The following is a 20,150-nucleotide window of genomic DNA, read 5'->3' as shown; positions in this document are numbered from 1 at the left end:
GTTGTTACTGCTATCAAGTGTGGTGTAGACAGTTACCTAGTGTTCCTAATAGTACTAAAGAATCCTGTTTCTTTGTGTATTCACTATGCTTTTCATTGCTATGTTCAGGTATAGTCCTCCTTCCAAAAACAAAGACCAAAAAAAAAAAAAAAAAAAAAAAAAAAAATGGGGCCAGGGAGATGGCTCGGTCAATCAAGTGCTTGTGACATAAACGTTCAGGCCTGAGTTCAACCCCCGGGACCCATATATGAAAGCCGATGTAGTGCCCATGCTTGTAATCTCAAAAACCGAGAAGGTGGCAACAGCAAACCTCTAGGGTTGTTGGCCAGCTGGCTTAGCTTCCGTGGCAACCCCTGGACCAATAAGACAATCTTTCTCAAAGAACGAGCTGGATGGCATCTGAGGAGTGACTCCTGACCTCTGGCCTCTGTATGTATGTTTGTACATGTGCATCCTCATTCACATGTGTACCTACATAAATATGCACCCCCGACACATACAGTTGTATGCGGCACATGCTGTGAGGCTGTCAGCAGCCTCAGACAGCTTCTCCCCATGCCTCCCCCCGCCACCCCCCACTCCCTGCCTTTGTTTGTTTGGATCAGGGTCTTACTGTGCAGGCCTGGCTGGCTTGGGACTTGCTATGTAGATCAGGCAGGCCTCAAATTTCCTGAGATCCACTTGCCTCCGCTTCCCTAGTGCTGGGATTAAAGATGGACACCACTACATCCAGTCTTTCTCTCGTCTCTTCATTGCATGGGAAGGCCACATGCTGTATTTGCCGACACTAACCTAGATTTGTATGAAAGCACTCTAGGATGGCCACACCATGATGAACCGAGCATGTCCCAGTTATTAAGTGTCACTTGAGTACTTGCCCATCGTTCTTGACACACATAAAGAGCATAGTAGGCATGCAGGCTGAATCCTGGCACCGAACACGTAGGCTATAGAACAGATGATACACACTGCTAAGAAGCTGACCACAAAGGAAAAACTTTTCCATAGAAACTAATCTAAGCAGGGTGTGGTGGCATGGGCCTGTAATCACAGTCACTTGGGAAGGGGATGGGGAAAGATCTCCAATTGGAGACCAGCCTGGGCTGCATAGCAAGACCCTGTCTCCAAAAGAAAAACAGAAGGGCAAACATTGACATTATAAATTGATGCAATCACTCATAAAAGATGCTTAGCCAAATAATGGGGATCACGAGTCAAACCTGCTTATGATATTTGCCAAACACTCTATTTCCCTTGCCTTGTTTAACTGCACAGCCTGTTAATGTGCAGCTCAGCATGGCCGTGCCCATTTTACAGCTAACATTGCTGCCTCACAGGGAGATTGCACAACTTGCCTATCAGCATACCATGGTCTGCAAAGGCAGAAAGCCAGTCACATCCTACCTATGGCTCTGGGCATCTGGGGCCTCCCTCTGCTGACCCAAGATAGGGGAATGTAGGCTCTCTGTCTGGGGCACCCATGCTTTCTTAACCTGTTGGGGGTCTATGGGAAGGGACATGGTCGCCAGTCTTACGAGCTGAGTTTTAAGTGCTTAGTCATGGACAAAGACCGACAGGCAAGTCTCATTCCGTGCATCTCTAGCATGTTTCTCTGGGTTCAGTTCTGCCTTTATATGCATGGTAAGGAGAGGATCCTCACATCAGGTCACCAGGAAATTAGATGCCGTGGAGTCCTTGGCCTGTGGAAATGTCACCTCATGGGCATCAGTGTAGATTCTCCAAGGGGTCAGAGAAGTTGGGTGGCTTCTCAGAAAGGTGTGAGAATATGGCTACAGATGGTTCCCAGGGGACAGTGGCCCAAGGTCTCCTGCATCCTACAAGGACAACAGAAGGGTGAAATTCACTGGTAAATCACCACACATGAGGTAGATCAGTGTACCTCTGCCCAGAACATGAAGACTCTGTGCTCACCTGGGGCTCTGGGCCGAGGAGAGGGCCATCCCCTTGTCATGAGAAAGACACAAAGAAGAGAAACCCTGCCAACAGAAGTTGAGGCGTGACTTGTGCCTCACATCACCAAGAAGTAAGAAACACAGTCTTGGCCCTGGAACCCTGGGAGGTGGAGCTGGGAAGACTAAAGAGAAAGCAGCTAGTTGGCAGATAAAAGGAACTGCTAACTTACACCGTGGGGGGTGACAGTTCCTCTAATTGGCTAACCCCAGAAATGACACAGGCTGGAAACACAAATTGCTCCAGAAGGTTTTGGGGGGAACCTGTGGGTGATTCACTGAGGACAGGCTTTGGGTTAGGTGGTGACTTTCTGAGGAGGTTCCCAAGGAATGAACATTACAGAGAAGGATGGTATCTACAAAAAGTCTCTGCGTCGCATCAGCCGGAGGCGGCACTCACAGACTCGACAATCCAGGCCTGATAGGGACCTCGAATGCCAATCAGATGTTCTTGTCAGACTGAAGGAGGCAGAAACTCTCCCGAGAAGAGAAAATAAGGCTTATACGAAGCAGATTCTGGTCCTTATAAACTCAGAAGCCCCATGTTTAGATGCTGTTAAAGAAAACCTTTAAAACAAACAAATAAACAAACAAAACCACGAGTTAAACACAACTGTGATGAAACGGAAAGCATATGCCTCTGTCACCAGCCCAGGATCCCAGTCAACCTACAGAGACAAATGAAGGCTGTGCAGAGCCCTTCTGACCAACCACCCCAGAAGCAGGATGAGCCCTAAGCACTACAGCCTGTGCAACCCCACATAGCCCCACACTTAGAAGGGCCCGGCGCTTGTTTTAATAGTCTGTTATCTAGAAAACCTCAATAGATTTTGAACAGGGGACTATTTTACAGAGAATCCCACAAATTATATAGCTGGTCCTGGTTGGGAGCTACTCATCTGATGTAATAATTGGGAAAATGGAGGTGAGGAGGGTTGGGGGGGGTCACAGAAAAGCTAAGGAAAAAGGCCAATCGAGGCAGCTGGATCCAAATAATACCAGGCAGCAAAGCATGTATAGAGGGGACAGTTTCCTAGGTAACGGGTTGCTCCATCTAAGTGTCACACGCATGCTTTGCTAAAAACAATTTCTAATAGCTGGGAATAAAATAGAGACCTGGCCCTAGGAATACGGAGATGGTGCTCAAGAACTGAGCATATGGCCAAACCTGTGTATGGAATCATCTAGAAGAAAGAGGGGGACAGAGAGAGAGAGAGAGAGAGAGAGAGAGAGAGAGAGAGAGAGAGAGAGAGAGAGAGAGAGAGAGCAAAAAAGGGAGGTGGTGTCATGAGCCCCATGTCAAGTGGATGTTTTAGGGGTTTGGGAGCAGCAGCCTGCCTGTAGATGGATGGTCACGTAATGGTCATGGAATGTTTCTCGGGAAGACCCACCAGTGACTGATGGCTTTATGACAAGGGGCCACTCCTGAGATCTCTGGGAAGCTTGCATTCAGGACTGTTAGAGTTTGAGAGTGAACTGCGTCTCCCACCTACCCACCCCCACCCCAGCTTGTGTGTTGGATACTTGGTGCTCAGCTGATGGTACTGTTCGGGGGACGCTGTGGAGCAGCTGGGACCTCACTCAGCCTCTCACTGGTAGAGGTGTGTGGTGAGGAGGCAGGCCCTGTCACTCTTGGAGGTAGGTGGTGAGGGGCGGGCCCTGAAATCTATACCCTCCTCTGGTTCCAGCGCAGTGCTCTGTTCTCCCATCTGCTAAGAGGCACCATGGTGGCACACCTTTAATCCCAACAAGCCAAGTGAGAGGTAGGAGCAGGTGACTCTCTGTGATTTCAAGGCCAGCCTAGGCTACATGGAGAGTTCCAGGCCAGCCAAGGCTATGTGGTGAGACCCTGTCTCAAACAAAATGTAAGCAGTCCTCATCACATGTTCCCTTTGCCAGGAACCCCATGAAGCTTTGCACTGTGGTGAGCTGTATCCCTTGAAACCGGGAGCCGGAATCAGCATTCCCTGTTTCAAGCTGCTTCTGTTAGGTGTTTGTCACAGCATGAGCAAAGAAATTAGGACAAAGGTCACAGTGACTTCGTGAAAGGGGAGATTTAAAAAAAAAAAAAAGAGTTCCTCTCATCTCTCTTACAGAACCACTTGCTTTGGGGAGGGGCGGACTTTTCCATCTTCCAAGCTAGTGTTCTCAAAATGCCATTGGAAAGTGAGGGGAGACATACTGTGGGAGTAATTAACCCGGCAGCTCCGATGGCCCTAGAGACAACTGTAGAGGAAAACCGAAGGTGAAGGGGTTCACCTGGGATTTCTCTAGCCACCACTGTGCAACTACAGGCTGGCATTTCTCCACAGAGAGAAGAATTATAAATTATAAATTATGATGAGGACTTGCCCTGAGGAAACTCTGGCTGCAAAGCTTGACAGTGGCAAGGGGCTAGACCTGGCGGCAGAGGCCCATCATCTTAGTTACTTGGGAAGCTGAGGCAGGAGGATGTGCTTGGCTAGAGAGTGAGTTTAAGGCCAGGCTGAGCAACTTGGTGAGCTACTGTCTTGAAATGATGATGATGATGATGACGATGCTAGGGACATAGCTCCATGGTAGAGCACTTATCAGGAGTATGCGAGGCCCTGGGTTCAATCCCCAATATTAACAAGCTCAACTTCAAGTCTGTCCCAACAAATGGGCCCATGCGGCTTCTTTCCTCTTCACTTAAGTGTATTCTCTTAAGAAGTCTAGTTTTGCTGAGACATATCGACTCCAGGTATTCAGAGGGATTAGCTCTCTACTAGGGCTCTGGGCAGGAGGCCAGCATGTTTGGGACATGACCCTTGCCCCCTCTTTGCTTTCATTCATCTGTTGACTTGGTCCCTAGATCATCTACTGTCGGCACTTGGCCTGGGGCAGCCGCAACTCCTGTGTTGGGCCAGTCTTATCCTACTGACTCTTAGCACTTTGAACCTCGGTGGGGAAGAGACAGTAGAAATCAGGGTCATAACCAGCCAAAGGCCTACGGTTCTGACCAGACTCCCAAAGAGTTGTAATGACTTAACATCCCAGGCAGAAAACAGAGACTTCCTTTGCAAGGGCCCCCTGAACCCTGGAAGCCTTCCACTCCCTCTCTGGTCCTCACTGAGAGGGAGAAAGGGGAAGACACAGCCTTTCCCAGGGAGAGTAAGGAGAAATAGATTTCAGCCAGCCTGAGGAAGAGCATTCCTGAGAATTTGTACTGAGCAGCCAATGGATTGCTGGCAACTGACGTGGGGTGGGACGAGGAGATCATAAAAAACAGGGTGGGTGGCATCCTCCAAGGGTGAGCTCTGTACCCAGCTGCTTGGGCTGTTCTGGAAAAAAGCCTTACCACCCAAGGCTGAGACACTTACACTGTGCCGTATTTAATCCACCCAGATATATTCTGCCCTAGGGCTCTGTATGGCATGTCTCACCTCACCTCTTTAAATTACTGGCAGGCTTTTTTTTTTTTTTTTTTTTTTTTTTTTAAGGCATCTGTCCTCACACTACATCGAGGCTTCTCTCTGGGCTGCTCCATTGTCCTTAGGACTTACACAAGGCTTGGGTAGGTAGAGGATACATAAACCAACAAATGAATAAATCCATCAGGCCCTGAGGTGCCCTCCCCCACACACCCCAGTCTCTGATTTTATTATCACTTTTGCCTTAGATTGGGCCTGTCTGAGATGCAGCTTAGCTGGCACAGGCTGTGATGGGACCCAGCACTTTCGGAAAGAGAGGAGAAGCTGGGGCTAGGGCAGAGTGCGTTTTTAGCACACACAGTTAGTTATAGGTTTGATGGCCAGTGTTAAAAACAAGGAAGGAAGGGAGGGAGAAAAGGAGAAAGAGAAGAAAAAGGAAAGATTAGCTATGTATGGCTACATAGACCTGTAATAGCAGCAACTGCAAGGGTGAGGCAAGGAGATTGCCATAACTTTGAAGCTAGTCTGGGCTACATAGCCAGTTCCAGGCAAACGAACACTGCATAGCAAGACACTGCCACAAAGAACAAGGTGGGGTAAACATGTCAGACGGAATCTTCCCCTACAAGGCTCACTATCCTTCTCCAAAGGGAACCCTACTTTGATTTGGCACTAGAGGACCCCTTCTCTTGACTGTGTCCTCAGAATGTCGCTCCCTGCATGAGCATTTCCATGTGTGGATTGGGATGTCTGGCTCCCTCAGGCGTGGGAGGAGGCAACACATGCCACGCAGAAGCAGATTGGTACAGAGCGCGAGGCCAGGGAACCTGGGAAACGCTGGGAGTCAGAATTTTGATCCTGTGTGACCAAGGCTAGCTCTTTCCCCTCCCTGTGCCACTTTTTTAGAGGTGGCAGAATGAGGCGGTGTCCTTAAGAGCGAGGGGCTGAGGCTTGAGGAGGAGGTTCTGGCTGGCAGAGCGTCCAGTGGAATTCCTCGGGGCAGCACAGGATACTCAGCACCCCGTGCCAAAAAGCCTTATGAGACTCTCCCAACCCGCCTGATGAGGTGCTTTCTCTTCCGGATGCTGCATGACCATCCCTGTGCCCACAGCCCTTTCTCCTCTGATGAAGGAAAAGGCAGAAGTCGGAGCCAGGCAAGAATGTATGGTACTAATGTCAAACACCCCAACACGGCTCCTCGGAAAACGGAGCCCACTGGGCATGGGTCTCCTGCTCTGCGTGTTTGTGGTGGCCTAAAAACAACCGTCTCAGACAGCTGCAGAAGGAGGGTTCGATGAGATGTCACTGGGGACATGGAACCTCTAATCAGTCCTCACTCCAGGTTGCGGTCAAACGGACACACAGAGACAAGGAAAGCCACGGAGGTGGCATGCGGGAGAGATCTTTGTGAGCTGGACCGCAAGATAAAGGTGACACCACTCAGCTGGTGGGAATGACAGTCACTTCTGCTTCCTTCCCTTGCATCAGTTTTCTACGTGTCTCCTTTACTGCAAAGGTGGCAGGGACGGGGACACCCTATTAGGTCAAGAGAGGACGTGCGGGAAGGCCAGGGACTATGTTCAAAGGACCACTAGGGCCAAGAGTTAGAATTGGAACTGGAACTGCAGTTCCTCTTCTGTCACAAGGCAGCCCTCAATCCGTTAGGGCAGTGGTCCTCAACCTTCCTAAAGTTGTGACCCGTTAATACAGTTCCTCACGTTGCGGTGACCCCCAACCATAAAGTTATTCATGTTGCTACTTCATAACTGCAATTTTGTTCCTGTTATGAATCGCAATGTAACTATCTGTGTTTTCTGATGGTCTTAGGGAGCCCCTGTGAAAAGAATATTTGACCCCTGGAGGGGTCGTGACCCACAAGTTGAGAACCGCTGCTTTAGTGTGTCCCTCTTGCTTTGGAGATCTCTGTGTTTATTAAACCTTAACCTTAGGAGAGACTGGCCCCAAGCTCTCAATGTTCTGAGGGATTTTATAGCCTGTCTGACTGGGCAGGCAGGAAGATTCGGCGATCTTGTGAGGTAAGAGCAGGGTGCAGCCCCTGACAGCACGTGTGCTGAGTAGGATGAAGAGGCCCTGTCTCTGTCTGCTGGGGCCTGGGGCTACCTTCTCATACATGCACACCCTAACATTGGGGGGCGCCCTAAGGGAAGACAGTGGTGAAGGGAACTGAAGGAGAACTGAGTTCCGCATGCCTCCTCCGGCAGTCCCACCAGCCCCTCCCTAGTCCCCAGGGTGGCATATGGTGACAGTACCAGGGCCTGAGGTGGCTGCCAGGACTCATACCTGGAGCCTGCCGCCCTCTGAGCCGTAATTCCTGAACTCTATAAGCCAAACACCTCAAAAGAGCTAAAATGACTTTAAATGCCTAAACATTTTAAAACAAACTGCACAACACAAAGCTTTTAATCCTTTTTCCCCCCTTTCTTTCTTTTTGCCCCTGTGCTAAAGCTCTTTCTGTCTCTGTGTGCTTTCTCTTCTGGGGGAAATTCAAAAGCCGTTTTCCGCCTCATTACCTGCACACTGTGAGTGATGTCTGTCGGTCCTTGCGCTGTAAATACCTTAAATCATGCTTCATTAAGAATATCTATGGTGCTATTAAAGAGCTATAATAGACAACGAGTTAACAGATGATTAAAGATGAATTCCATTTGTGTCACTCAGCAGCCAGGAAGAGACGGGAGGCTGGAAGTTCTCAACTCATTATCCCTCAGCTTCCCTGAACCCCCCCCCACCGCACCCCCCAGCACCAGGAGGCTAGAGATGGGGTGGGGGCTGTCTGCTCAAGAGAGTGAGGTACAGGGCCACTGGGAGATGGCAACAGGATGAGTGTGTGGGACCAGCCAAAGGAAATAAAGGAGAAAGAGGCCTGGAGGCTCAGAGAGGGATGTGAATGTGTGTGTGTGTGTGTGTGTGTGTGTGTGTGTGTGTGTGTGTGTGTGTGAACGTGTTTGTATGTGAATGTGTGTGCACGCGTGTTTGTGTGTGAGTGTGTGTGTGAATATGTGTGTGTGTGTGTATGTGAGTGTGTGTGTGAATATGTGTGTGCATGGGCTTGTCTGTGTGTGTATGAATGTGTTTGTGTGTGCATGTGTCGGTGTGTGTGCGTGTATATGTGAACGTGTGTGTGTGCACGTGTGTGTGTATGAATGTGTTTGTGTGTGATTGTGTATATGAATGTGTTTGTGTATGTGCATGTGTGTGAATGTGTTTGTGTGGGTGTGTGCATGTATGTGAATGTGTTTGTATGGGTATGTGCATGTGTTTGTGTGGGTGTGTGCATGTGTGCATGTGTGTGTGAATGTGTTTGTGTGTGAATGTATGTGTTTGTGTGTGAATGTGTGCATGTCTGTGCATGTGTATGTGTGTGTGTGTGTGTGTGTGTGTGTGTGTGTGTGCTTGCATCTGCTGTCTGATGCCACTGTCAGTGATTCCTGGCTATTTCCCTGCAGAGTCAAACTACACCTGCAGCCATAAGTAAGGGTCTTTGTTAGAGCTATATATGATGGCTCATGTTGCAATCTCAGCACTTTGGAGAAATAGACAGAAGAATCAGGAGTTCAAGGCTAGCCTTGCCTACCTTATGGGTTTAAGGATAGCCTGGGCTATATAAGGCTCTATGTCAAAACATCAAAAAAGAAAAATGAAATAGGTCAATTATTAGTGTGATGTTCTGCCATACATCTGTATAATCCCTAGCAGATGGCTGGAGTATTACCATGAGGGTGAGGCCTGACTGGGCTGCATAGAGAATCTGAGGATCACTCTATTGTTAACAACAATGACAACAACAACAACAACATTGACTTGTAGTGAGAATTTTGGTTTCTTTAAAAAAAAAATAAAAGCAAACCAGTTATGCTATGTGAACATGTGTTTTTGTTTTAATCCCAGGTGTGTGATATGGGGCTGCTTCAGACTGTTCACAGCCCCTAACTACAGTTTGTCTCATGCTCTAGAAGGGGCGTAATTTTTGCCAGCTACAGATAGTTTACATTTAGAATTCTGGGGACTCTTCAGAAGGTATAAATGCAAGAGCCCCAAGAGGGCCTGTGGCAGCTGCTGCTTCCGCTGCTGCTGCTGCTGCTGCTGCTGCTGCTGCTATTGCTGGATTGCTGGTTGCTAGTATTCTGACAGTGAAGCGGACTTGCCCCACATTGGGCGCCACTTTACCCATGCTTTTTTAGCTACTATATTGGGTTCTTATATCTACCACCCTTCTCCACTCCAATACTTCCAAGCCCCTAACACTAGGTTGTCAGGAAAGAAAGATAGAAGAGAAAGGGGGCATAGATAATTCAATGCCCCTAACCAGCAGGAAGTAGACTAAGGAGCGCTATGCCCTCCTCTCCTCTTTCCCCTCTACCCTTCTTCCTTGCCTACCTAGTGCTGGGGGTGTTGGAAAGTATTGGAGTAGAAAATAGTGATAGATATAATTACCCAATAAAGTAGCCAAAAAGCATGGTTACGTTGACTACCTCATGACCAGAGGAAGGGTGAAATAGAAATGAGGAGATGGGTCCCAAGGTGAAGATGCTGCATTTCGGCAGTGGCTGTGGAAATCAGGAAGGAAGGAAAGGTGTCCCAGCCTCCACTGTGTTTAGGGGCGGGGGGGGGGGGGGTGGGAGGCGGGGGGCAAGGAGAGGAAACGCTGTCATCAAGGGACAAGGAGTTATGGTAAAAAGAGAGGCTGCTGAGGGGGTAAAATTGTTTCCATCTGGAGAACTGTAGAAGACTAAAGTCCACTACTTTACCTCAGGGTCAGATGACAAGGTAAGCTGTGACCGCCGTCACTTCTTCTCCCTGTGACAGTGCAGGGCCTAGCTCAGAAGGTGGCAGGCACCCTTATTCCTGACTAGTGTCTGGGACCAGAAGGGTGTCTGCAGGGAGAGACAGATAAGGTCACAATCCAGTGAAGAGTAGACGTCCTGGAAGTTCTAATAGATGGCTTTAACACTTCTGGGGATGTCAATTTTTTCCTCATTCATGCTTTAAAAGACATGAACATTTCCTTCCCTTTTACAAATGGAGAAAATGAGGCACGGAATTAAGACCACTGAGGTGACTGTTGAGACTGTGGGTCCTGTGTTCCATCTACCTGCAACAGAGGTTTCTGACGCTTAAGATCTAATTCTTTTGTGACGCTGCAGGACACAGATGGTCAGGGAAATGAGAAGCCAGGGTCAGGAAGAGGTCAGGAAGACAGCTAAGACATGGTTACTTGTGTTAGCAGGCTTGGTGGCGTCTGTGTGTCGCTTGAGCGAATGATAACACACCAGCTCATCTTGGCATCTCCTGACCCAGACAGTGTTTCTATGCCCACTGCCAACTTATCCTAGCTCTGTCGGCAACACTGATGTGTGGCATTATGCTATTCACGTCCCCAGCTACTGTCACATTCTCTGACATCCTGGATGTCACCTGCCATGCTGTCTTGAACGTGCTACTTGGCCTGGGGTGTTACTATACTCCTTGCTTTTCTGTATCTACTTCTTATGCAAAAAGGGAAGGAGGAAGAGAGGAAGGGAAGGAGGAAAGGAGGGAAGGAGGGAAGAGGAAGAAGAAGAGAGAGAAAGTGAAAAGATATCAAAAGCCAATGTTTCTTACTAATGCCAACCCAAGACAGACAAGTGCCCACAGTTTTATGTGTCTGTTTTTTGTAGTCATGGGGATTGAACCTAGGGGCCTTGTGTATGCTGAGTGAATGCTCTCCCCCTGAGCTAGATTCCCCTAACATTAATGGTTTCAGTCTGCTATCTACTAACCCTAGAATGCAACCAGTATGTAAGTGGGGTTGGGAGAGAGGATTTCAGTATAATTTAAAGAGACTGGGCATTTGATCAGTGCGCAGCAGGGAAGAAATTGCCAGCTGGGGTGGGACAGTGGCACAGAGGGTCTTGTGTCCTACAATTCCTCCACTTCTGTCAACTTACTGGTTTCCTCCAAGAATCCAGTGAAGAAAGCATTGCCATCAGACCCTTTGAAGACTGATAATGACGCTATAGAATTCTATGGCTCAAGAAGATTGTACCTGCCATATTTCATCATGAAATGGGGAGGGGTGGTACTCATGAGGCCCCACCCCTCCCCTTCCCCAAGGGATTACTGACAGCTACTAGTTTCTGGGGGGCAGGGGGTTAGTAGCATAGCCAACTGAAATGTTGCCCATACCCCAGTGGATAGCCTCCCAACCATGCCAACGCAAGCAACCATAACTAAACCCAGTGGGTCACAACACAAATAAAGGCATGATAAGAGGGACTTCCTGGAAGGGTTTCAATCCAAGACCAGGGCATAGGGGCAAAAATGACTAAGAAAATTCACTGCATGTATGTATAAAAAACACCAAAGAATAGCTACATGAACTTGAAGGTGAAACAAAACAAAAAGATAGACAGTAACCTCAAGGACTTGGACCAGTGAATAATGGAGCAGGAATGATCATGCCTCTCAGGTATGGAAGGAGCGGCCTGAAAACAATGGCGACAGTGGACAGGCAAGGGTAACTGGGCAGGGGCCTGGGGAGATGGCTCAGCTGCAAGCAGGACGAGTTGAGTTTGGATGCCCAAGCACCCATGTAGAAGCCAGGCGTGGTAGGGCATGCCTGTAAACCCAGTGCTCAGACTGCAGAACCAGGAGGATCTCTGGGTTAGCCAGGTGACTAGGTTAGCCTGCAGGGAGCTCCTGGCCCCGGGAGAGATGCTGTCTCAAAAAAATAAGGTGGACAGTAACTGAGGAAGATACTGAACACCAACCTCCGGTGTTCACAAGCAATGCGTGTGTGCATAACAACGTGAACACACAAAACCTGCCACTCTACACACAAAGGAGGGAATGGGGCCCCAAACCACTGGCCAGCAGCTCTAATTAGTCTGTCACATACATTCAGGGACTATGAACAGCCACAGCCTCTGGACCTCGGGAAAGGGTAAGAGGAAAGCCTCGCTGCTGCAGTGTTTGCTGAGTTAGGAGGGAGTTGGGATCGCCTTGGGTTCAGATTCTGCAGGCTTTGTGCCACATTCCACTTCCAGGAAAGAAGAAGAAAAAGAAAAAGGGGAAAAAAACAGGCTTTGTTGGAAAAGGCGAACAGACTCCTAGAGCATGTTGGCATCCAGCAGTTCTTAGGAAACAGCATTTGGGCAAACACCACTGAATCAGCAACGCTTGGATTCTGTTCCTAGTGACAGCCTTACAAACACAGAGAGAGAGAGAGAGAGAGAGAGAGAGAGAGAGAGAGAGAGAAGGAGAGAGAGGAGACCTGAGAAGGAAACCCCTAAGGGACGGTGTCCAGACAGATCTTGGGGATAGTTTCTAGTTCTTCCTCCCACCCACACCTAGCATAGAAGCCTCCTTGAAAGAGTTCTGTCATGCAGGACCTTATGTAGATTTGAAGGAAGGGGGCACACAACATCCCTGGACCAGAAGCCTAGATGTCTGGTGTGTATTACAGCCACTGGGCCCCTGAATGGCCCTTTGCTGTGACTGTGTGTTCAACTCCCCTTGAAGTTATACCTTTAGGATGAATGCATTCTGTCAAGGGAATGTTCTGGGTTCCTCAAGATTTTCTAGCTAGGTGATGAATCCAGAGATAATCTATTATAGTGTGTGTGTGTGTGTGTGTGTGTGTGTGTGTGTGTGTGTGTCACACGCGCCAGAGGATGCACTCAGATGTCACTGCTTGGTACCATCCACCCTGCTTGTTCTGAAACAGGGTTTCTAATTAGCCTGGAGCTGGTCAAGTAGGCCCAGACTGGTTGGCCAGTGAAGCACAGGGGTCTGACTGTCTCTGCCTCCTCAGGGCTGGGATTATAGCATATACTGTACACTCACCCCCACCCCCACTCCACACAGGGGTTCTGAGGGGATTTAACTTAGGTCTTCCTGCTTGTGTGGCAAGCACTTTACAGACTAAGCTATCGTCCCAGACCTGCTATAAAACTTATTATTGTATGGTCAGCATTGGGGGAGGCGGGTGGGGAACTGAGCCTCAGAAAAGCTGAGTGTCCAACTGGCCCAAGGCCACACAGCTAGAATCAGTGTCTTCTAACTGATATTCTGATGCTTTTCCATAATATCAACCACCGTCAAAATTACTCAGTTTCTGATAATGAAGGAGGGGAAAAAAAATCCCTTCTCTTTCTTGCTTATAGAAACCCCATTACCAGGAAGAGAGGTGGCACTCAACATTTAACTGGAGAGCACAGGTGAGTAAGTCCGGGGTGGGGATGGCGGAGGGAGGGTGGAGGGGGCAGGGGTGGAGGGGGCTGGGGGGGGACGACATGCATAAGAGAGAGAACACCCATTGCCCTGATAATTGAATCTTGTTGTGGCGAGACAAAGGGACACACTGAAATCGAGTTGAGCGGAAAATGTGATTTCTGAACTGGTGGACGTCTTTTTGGTCTGGGGCCCCTATCATTTACTCCAGGTACCTGGTGGTCTCACGCATCTGACCCTAGAGCTCCGCTGAGGCACCAGCCATCTGGGATCAGCTGCGTGGGGCAGGGAACGAAATTAATTTTCAATTCCCAGGGGCTGCAGTTGGTAGGCCAGCAGCTAAAGACCAGGCAGAGATGGGGAGAACAGAGCCCAACCCTTCCCTAAGAGTTATTGAGCTCCCAAGCGCCCTTGCAGGTGGGGAAGAGGTGAGCTAGAGGCAGGTTGCAACAGTCTTTATTGGCAATTCGGTCACTGGTGTTTAATGGACATTCCCTCCTGAAGAGCTGGCCTCTTGCTGATTTCTGTCTCGAATATTTAATTTCAAACTCCTGCCCTCCACCTCCAAACCATGAACCCCTGGAAATGAGAAGAGCCGCGTTTCTTCTCCCTTTACCCGCCCCCTTTCTTTCTTTTTCTTTTTTTTCCCCCCTGCTTGCTGTACTGAGGCTAGAAATTGCTTCGGCAAATTTTTTGGTCTTGCTCTGATTACAGGAAAAAATCCTAAAGTGCCCGCCCCCCAACACTAACTCCTTCGAGTGCAAACATCTCAATTTATTGTCAGAATTTATGCACACACACACACACACACACACACACACACACACACACACACACACACACACACACATACACACACACACACACACACAAAAGGCTCAGCCTACTGTGCCTCGAACCCATCTTTTCTAGTAGCTGGTAAATGCACAGCAGTTTACAACACCACGGCGCCCAACCAGGAAGAGCCCAGAAAGAAATGTTTCCCGACAGGAACTCAGTTCCAGCAGTCTTTTGTGACTGTGAAGAAAATATGAATTATGGTTTCCTGGCCATGTAAAGTCCTTGTTGAGTAGAAAGGGGGAAAAAAAAAAGAGGAAGAGCGGAAAAGGCTGCATCTGTTTCTCTCTCGCTTCCTCACATGCTTAAATACATCCATGAGGCCTGGGTCTAACTTTACCAGGTCCTGAACAACTAACTTAATTAAAGAAGCAAGAAGATGGGAAGGAGAAGAAAAAGAGAGGACAGTGATGATGGGAAAGGCGAGCAGCTGAGGTGCGGGCGTTGATGAGTTTGCTTCTACCTCAATGCATCCCTGTGCAATCCTGGCCCTTGGTGAACAGGGGAGCTCTGCTTCAAGAAAGAAACAGAGCATCATTAGCACAGTGCAACCTCTCTTTCTCTCAGCTCATAGCAATTACCACCCAGAAGCCTTCAGGCTGCAAGGTGCTTTCATTACAGGGGAGTAAAAGGTCACTCACCCTGCACCCCATCTTGGGCTAAAAGAAGTGTTTTCTGCACTAAAAAAAAATCGTGGTTTCATTTAAATCTGTAATTGCTTTGATTTTGGTATGTATGGTATATGGTGAATTCATGACTAAGAATTATATTAGTCAATAAGTTTGCTACTTTTATGAGTCATTAGTCAGCCCTCAGTTTAGTCCTTTCCTGCACTAAACTCAACCGGGGTGGTAAATTTCTTCCCTGCCCCCACCCCGTCTGTGGGGACCAGAGAAACGTCCTTTGAGACCACCTGTTCCGGGGATAATTGGTTTCTGCAGGTCACAGAGGTGGGATGGAATCAGTGAATGCAAAGGGGGGGGACCGTCCGTCTTGTTTCCATTCCACACTGAAGGAGGTCAGTGTGCACTCCGGAGAGAGTGCATTGACAAGTCCTTACACTTATTGAAAGCTTCTTAACTTAACGACTATTTAATGTCTATCAGCTGAGGGCCAGAGAGGTGGGCGGGAAAGCACACTTCTCCTTCTAAAATGGGTTGCAAAGTTATTGATAAAGAGGTGGAGAGAGAATTGGCATTTCCCTCCTCGGATTCTGTATACTCTCAATTTGACAATGGACTCACAGTCAACTCCTTCCCCCGGGAGGAAGCCCAGTATGGAGAACCATTATTTTGTCCCTTTGGGGATTTGCAGCCAACACCTTGACTCAGCCCAGAGCTCCTTCTTTGGGCTTAAAAAAAAAAAGTATGACCTGGGTGAATTAGTAGTTCTAGCCAGGAATTTGCCAGGTAAAGATAAATGTGTGCTTCTATTTCCTGGCCCTAGGATGGATGGACCGGGACTCACAGACAATGATCACAGGATGTATCTCCACTGGGACAAAAATTACACCAGCGCTCTCTGCCAGATCGCCACCATCATGGACACGAGCCGCATGCAGCCTATAAAGCTGGCTAGGGTAACCAAAGTACTGGACAGGACTGGTTTGCAGGGACAGTGCATGCAGGTGCATGTGGAATTTATGGATGACACCAGCTGCTCTATCATCTGAAACATTAAAGGCCCCGTTCGAGAGGGTGATGTGCTCACCCTATTGGAGTCAGAAAGAGAGGCTCAGAGGTTGCACTGACCCTGTTGCTGGGTCCTGGATATCCACCACTTAACCCATGGAATGACCTGCAACTGTTAAATAAAGCACTTATATATATATATATATATATATATATATATATATATATATATATATATATATATATATATTTTAAATTACACCAGCTTATTAAGATAGAGTGTCTCAGTACGTAGCCCAGGCTAGTCTCAAACTCACTATCCTCCTGCCTCAGCCTCCTGAGGGCTGGGACTAGAGGTGGGCTCCACCATTCCTGGCATGGGTTTTGAGAGACTGGCTAAGAATTCTAGAACATAGCAAGAATGGTAGTTGTCTGTAATTCCAGGACTCAGAAGCCTGAGGCAGAAGGACAGTGAATTCAAGGTCAGCCCAGGCTACACATTAAGACCCTGTCTCAAAAGTGAGGTACTTACAAAAAAAAAAAATAAAAACACAACAGCAACTCCCAACTTTAGGATCCAGACTCCATAAGGCTAAGAGGACATATAACATGTCCCATCCCCAGACAGCCTAGGAAAGGCAGGGGTGGTACCCAGGGTCTGGGCTGTCAGGAAGCTGACGGGTTAACCTTGTCTTGCCCCATCTTCATTTAGGGAATCTGAATTCTTGATCAAGTGTGTTTGTCAGGCTTGTTGTGTATTTACTGTAATTACAGACATCAAATGTGGATTGACGTAATTACCATAAATATGTGTAAAGACATTATAATGTGCAATTATGTCATCTAATTCTTTAATAAAGCTGCAGGAGAAAAATTACTCTGCACATGCTCACTTCTTTTTCTAGTTCTACCTCAGATTTTATTTGCTCCCCCTACCTTTTCAAATTGCAGAGGTAGTTTCTTCTATTTGGAAATAACTAGCATAATAGCTAAGTTAGACGTGTGTGTGTGTGTGTGTGTGTGTGTGTGTGTGTGTGTGTGTGTGTGTGTGTGTGTTTGTATGTAGGCAGGTATATATGCTCACGCGCGCGCGCGCACACACACACACACACACACACACACACACACACACAGAGAGGGAGAGACAGAGACAGAGAGAGAGAGAGAGAGGTGGGGGGGAGGCATTTTCTGACCCTTCAAGTGACTGGTGCTAATATTTCTTTGACCGTGGACCAACCACAGATCTCTCACATGTAATTGCCTGGGGTGACCTGTGTCCTGCAGGAATGGACATGTCAGTGAACAGGCCACCACCTGTTTGATGACCCTGAGAACTCCTAGGAGAGAGGCAGTAGGGATAATGTTAACATTATTCTGAACTCAGAAAATGTTTGCAAAGTCTCTCAGATAGAACCCACGGATGCGAGTGTTCAAGCAGAGCTTGGGTTGATTAGGGCACCGTTAGGGTCTGTGTCATGACCTACATTTTCACATTCTCATATTTTTCCCTGGCAGGTCTTCCGGAGCATGGCTTCTATGAGTATGGTATTTTGAATGAGAATGGCCCTCATAGGCCATATTTGAATGTTAGTCATCAGGGAGTAGCACTCTGAGAAGGATTAGGAGGTGTGGCCTTCTTAGAGTAGGTGTGGCTTTATTGGAAGAAGTATGTCATTGGGGTGGGCTTTGAGATTTCAAAAGCTCATGCCAGAGCTAGGCTCTCTCTGTGTCTACAGACCAGGAGGCAGCTCTCAGGCACTGCTGTAGTGCCTACTGTGTGCTGCATGCTCCCCACCATGATGATAACAATGAGCTAAATATCTGAACCAGTAAGAGAGCTCCCTGTTACATGCTCTCTTTCATAAGAGTTGCGTTGGTCATGGTGTCTCTTCACAGCAACAAAACAGTGAATAATATACTGAGGCACAGAATTCTGGAGATAAACAGCCTGGGATGTTCAGGATACCCTCAATGAGAAAGGCCTTCCCAATCATGATATCAAAATAGAGGTCATAAAGGGAGGACCTAGGGAGATGGCTCAGTGGTTAAGAGAGAATCCACAAGGGAGGCTCACAACCATTCGTAACTCCAGTTTCAGGGGATCTGATATCCTCCTGTGGCCTCCACTGGCACCAGGCATGTACAAGGTGCACATACACGCATGCCGCAGACCCTCACACATGTAAGATAAACAAATCTAAAAAGTTTGTTTTAAAAAAGAAAATCCTAAAGAGAAAAGATTGGTGCAGTAGACTATATAGGAACGTATATAACTTCTCTACATTAAAAAATACTACAATGAGTCAAATTGAGCAAAATATTAAGGAGACATTTGTAACCCATATGACACAAGCTAAAAGCTGCGGTCAGTTTTTAGAGAGTCGGTGTTAATATGAACAACACTAGGAAAAACCAGAAACCAAATACAAATGACCAAAAGCATAGAAAGTAAGCTTTCTTTACACAATCAGTGAGAAAGACACTATTTTCACCTATCACATTAATAATTCTTTTAATAAATAAAATAGTATTGGTGAGGTGTAAAGAAATAGGTTTAAAGCCTCAAAGTCAAATTTGGCAATGAATTTTTTTTAAAAACCTGAAAAGATGCAATATTCTTTTATCCAATTGTCTTTGAAGTGAAGGGGAAGGAAATTCCATGGAAGTAATTCAATGTCCAAAGAACAGGGCCTGGTTGAACAATGTGCTGTTGGAGTTCTCACACGTGGAATACTAGTCAGAATACTGTCATTACAAATGACAGGTGAGTGTTTGATAACATGAATTGATAAGCTATGATGTGGGAAAGTGAAAGCTGTATGTAAACTAAAATACAGTTTGTGGAGGAATGCGTACCCAAGCATTACAGGTAGTCATCGGTGTGGAAGCAGGGGGCACTTAATTTTCTTTCTTTTATTCTTAAAAATGCCCAGCTAGGCCAGGCCTGCTGGCACATGCCTTTGATCCCAACACTTGGGAGGGAGAGACATAGGATCTCTGAGTTCAAGAGCAGCTTGGTGCACAGAGTAAGTCTCGGGATGGCCAGAGCTACACACAGAAACTCTGTCTTGAAAAATGAAACAAACACAAAATGTCCAGTTAGAATCTGGATAGATGGCTCAGTGGTTACTGCTCTTCCAGAGGACTGAGGCTCAATTCTTTGCAGCTCGTGGCGGGTCACGACAGTCTGTAACTCTAGTCCCAGGGTATCTGCCTCCCTCTTGTGGCATTTGTGGGCACCAGGCATGCACGTGCTGCACAGACATACATGCAGGCAAGACACCCATACACATAAAAATAAATTTTTTAAAATGGTTAGCCCAAATTTTTATAGTCAACATTTAGGCTCCCCTAACATACACACACACACACACACACACACACACACACACACACACACACACACACTTTGGTTCAATGCCTTAAGGAATTCAGAAACAGTGCACAATTTGAAGAGAAAGTCTCCATCCAGCATGGGTCTCACATGGTCAATCAAAGGCTATCCCTGCCTCTTGCTTGCAGTCATACTTTGGTGGAACATCATGGCCAGAGCCAAGTTCTTTCCACCTTTCCCCTCTCTTTCTTTTCTCCTCTCTCTCTCTTGACATGGGATCTCATACAGCCCAGGCTGGCCTGTAACTCACTCTATGGTTGAAGAAGACTATAAACTTATAATCCTGCAGCGTCTAACCACCCAAGTGACGACAAGATTACATGCCTGGGTTATGCAGCGCTGGGAGTGAACCCGAGGAGCTTTGTGCATGTCAGGCAAGCGCTCTGCTGACTACGCTGTACCCGCAGCCTCCGAAGCCGGGTTGTTGTTGAAGATTCATCAGAAGTTCAGGGGTAGATGCTCAATTTTATTTTGGCTCCTGAGGAGTAAGCAGGATTTAAAGCCAGAGTCGAGAGCCAGAAGAGCAGGCCGGCTTTAAGCTGGTTGACAGGATCCTTGAACCCAGTGTGGATACAAAGAGTCTTTGTCCTGAAGTCATAGGACAACCTCAAGTTGTGGCACCTCATGGAGTTGGCTCTACTGCCTGCGGAGCTCAGACTGTGTGGGAGGTGGAGGCAGGGGAGTGTGGCGGTTT

General features: G+C 47.6%; 1 pseudogene; it reads left to right on the top strand.

The window, feature by feature from the left end:
- Nucleotides 1-7,943: 7,943 nt before the first annotated feature.
- On the top strand, nt 7,944-16,181 carry LOC127201993 (40S ribosomal protein S28-like; annotated as a pseudogene).
- Nucleotides 16,182-20,150: the final 3,969 nt, after the last annotated feature.

This window comes from Acomys russatus, chromosome 18 (genome assembly GCF_903995435.1).
Source record: "Acomys russatus chromosome 18, mAcoRus1.1, whole genome shotgun sequence".
Classification (NCBI taxonomy): Eukaryota; Metazoa; Chordata; class Mammalia; order Rodentia; family Muridae; genus Acomys; species Acomys russatus.
The sequence above is the reverse complement of the archived record's forward strand: the minus strand, read 5'-3'. Positions and strand labels throughout refer to the sequence as shown.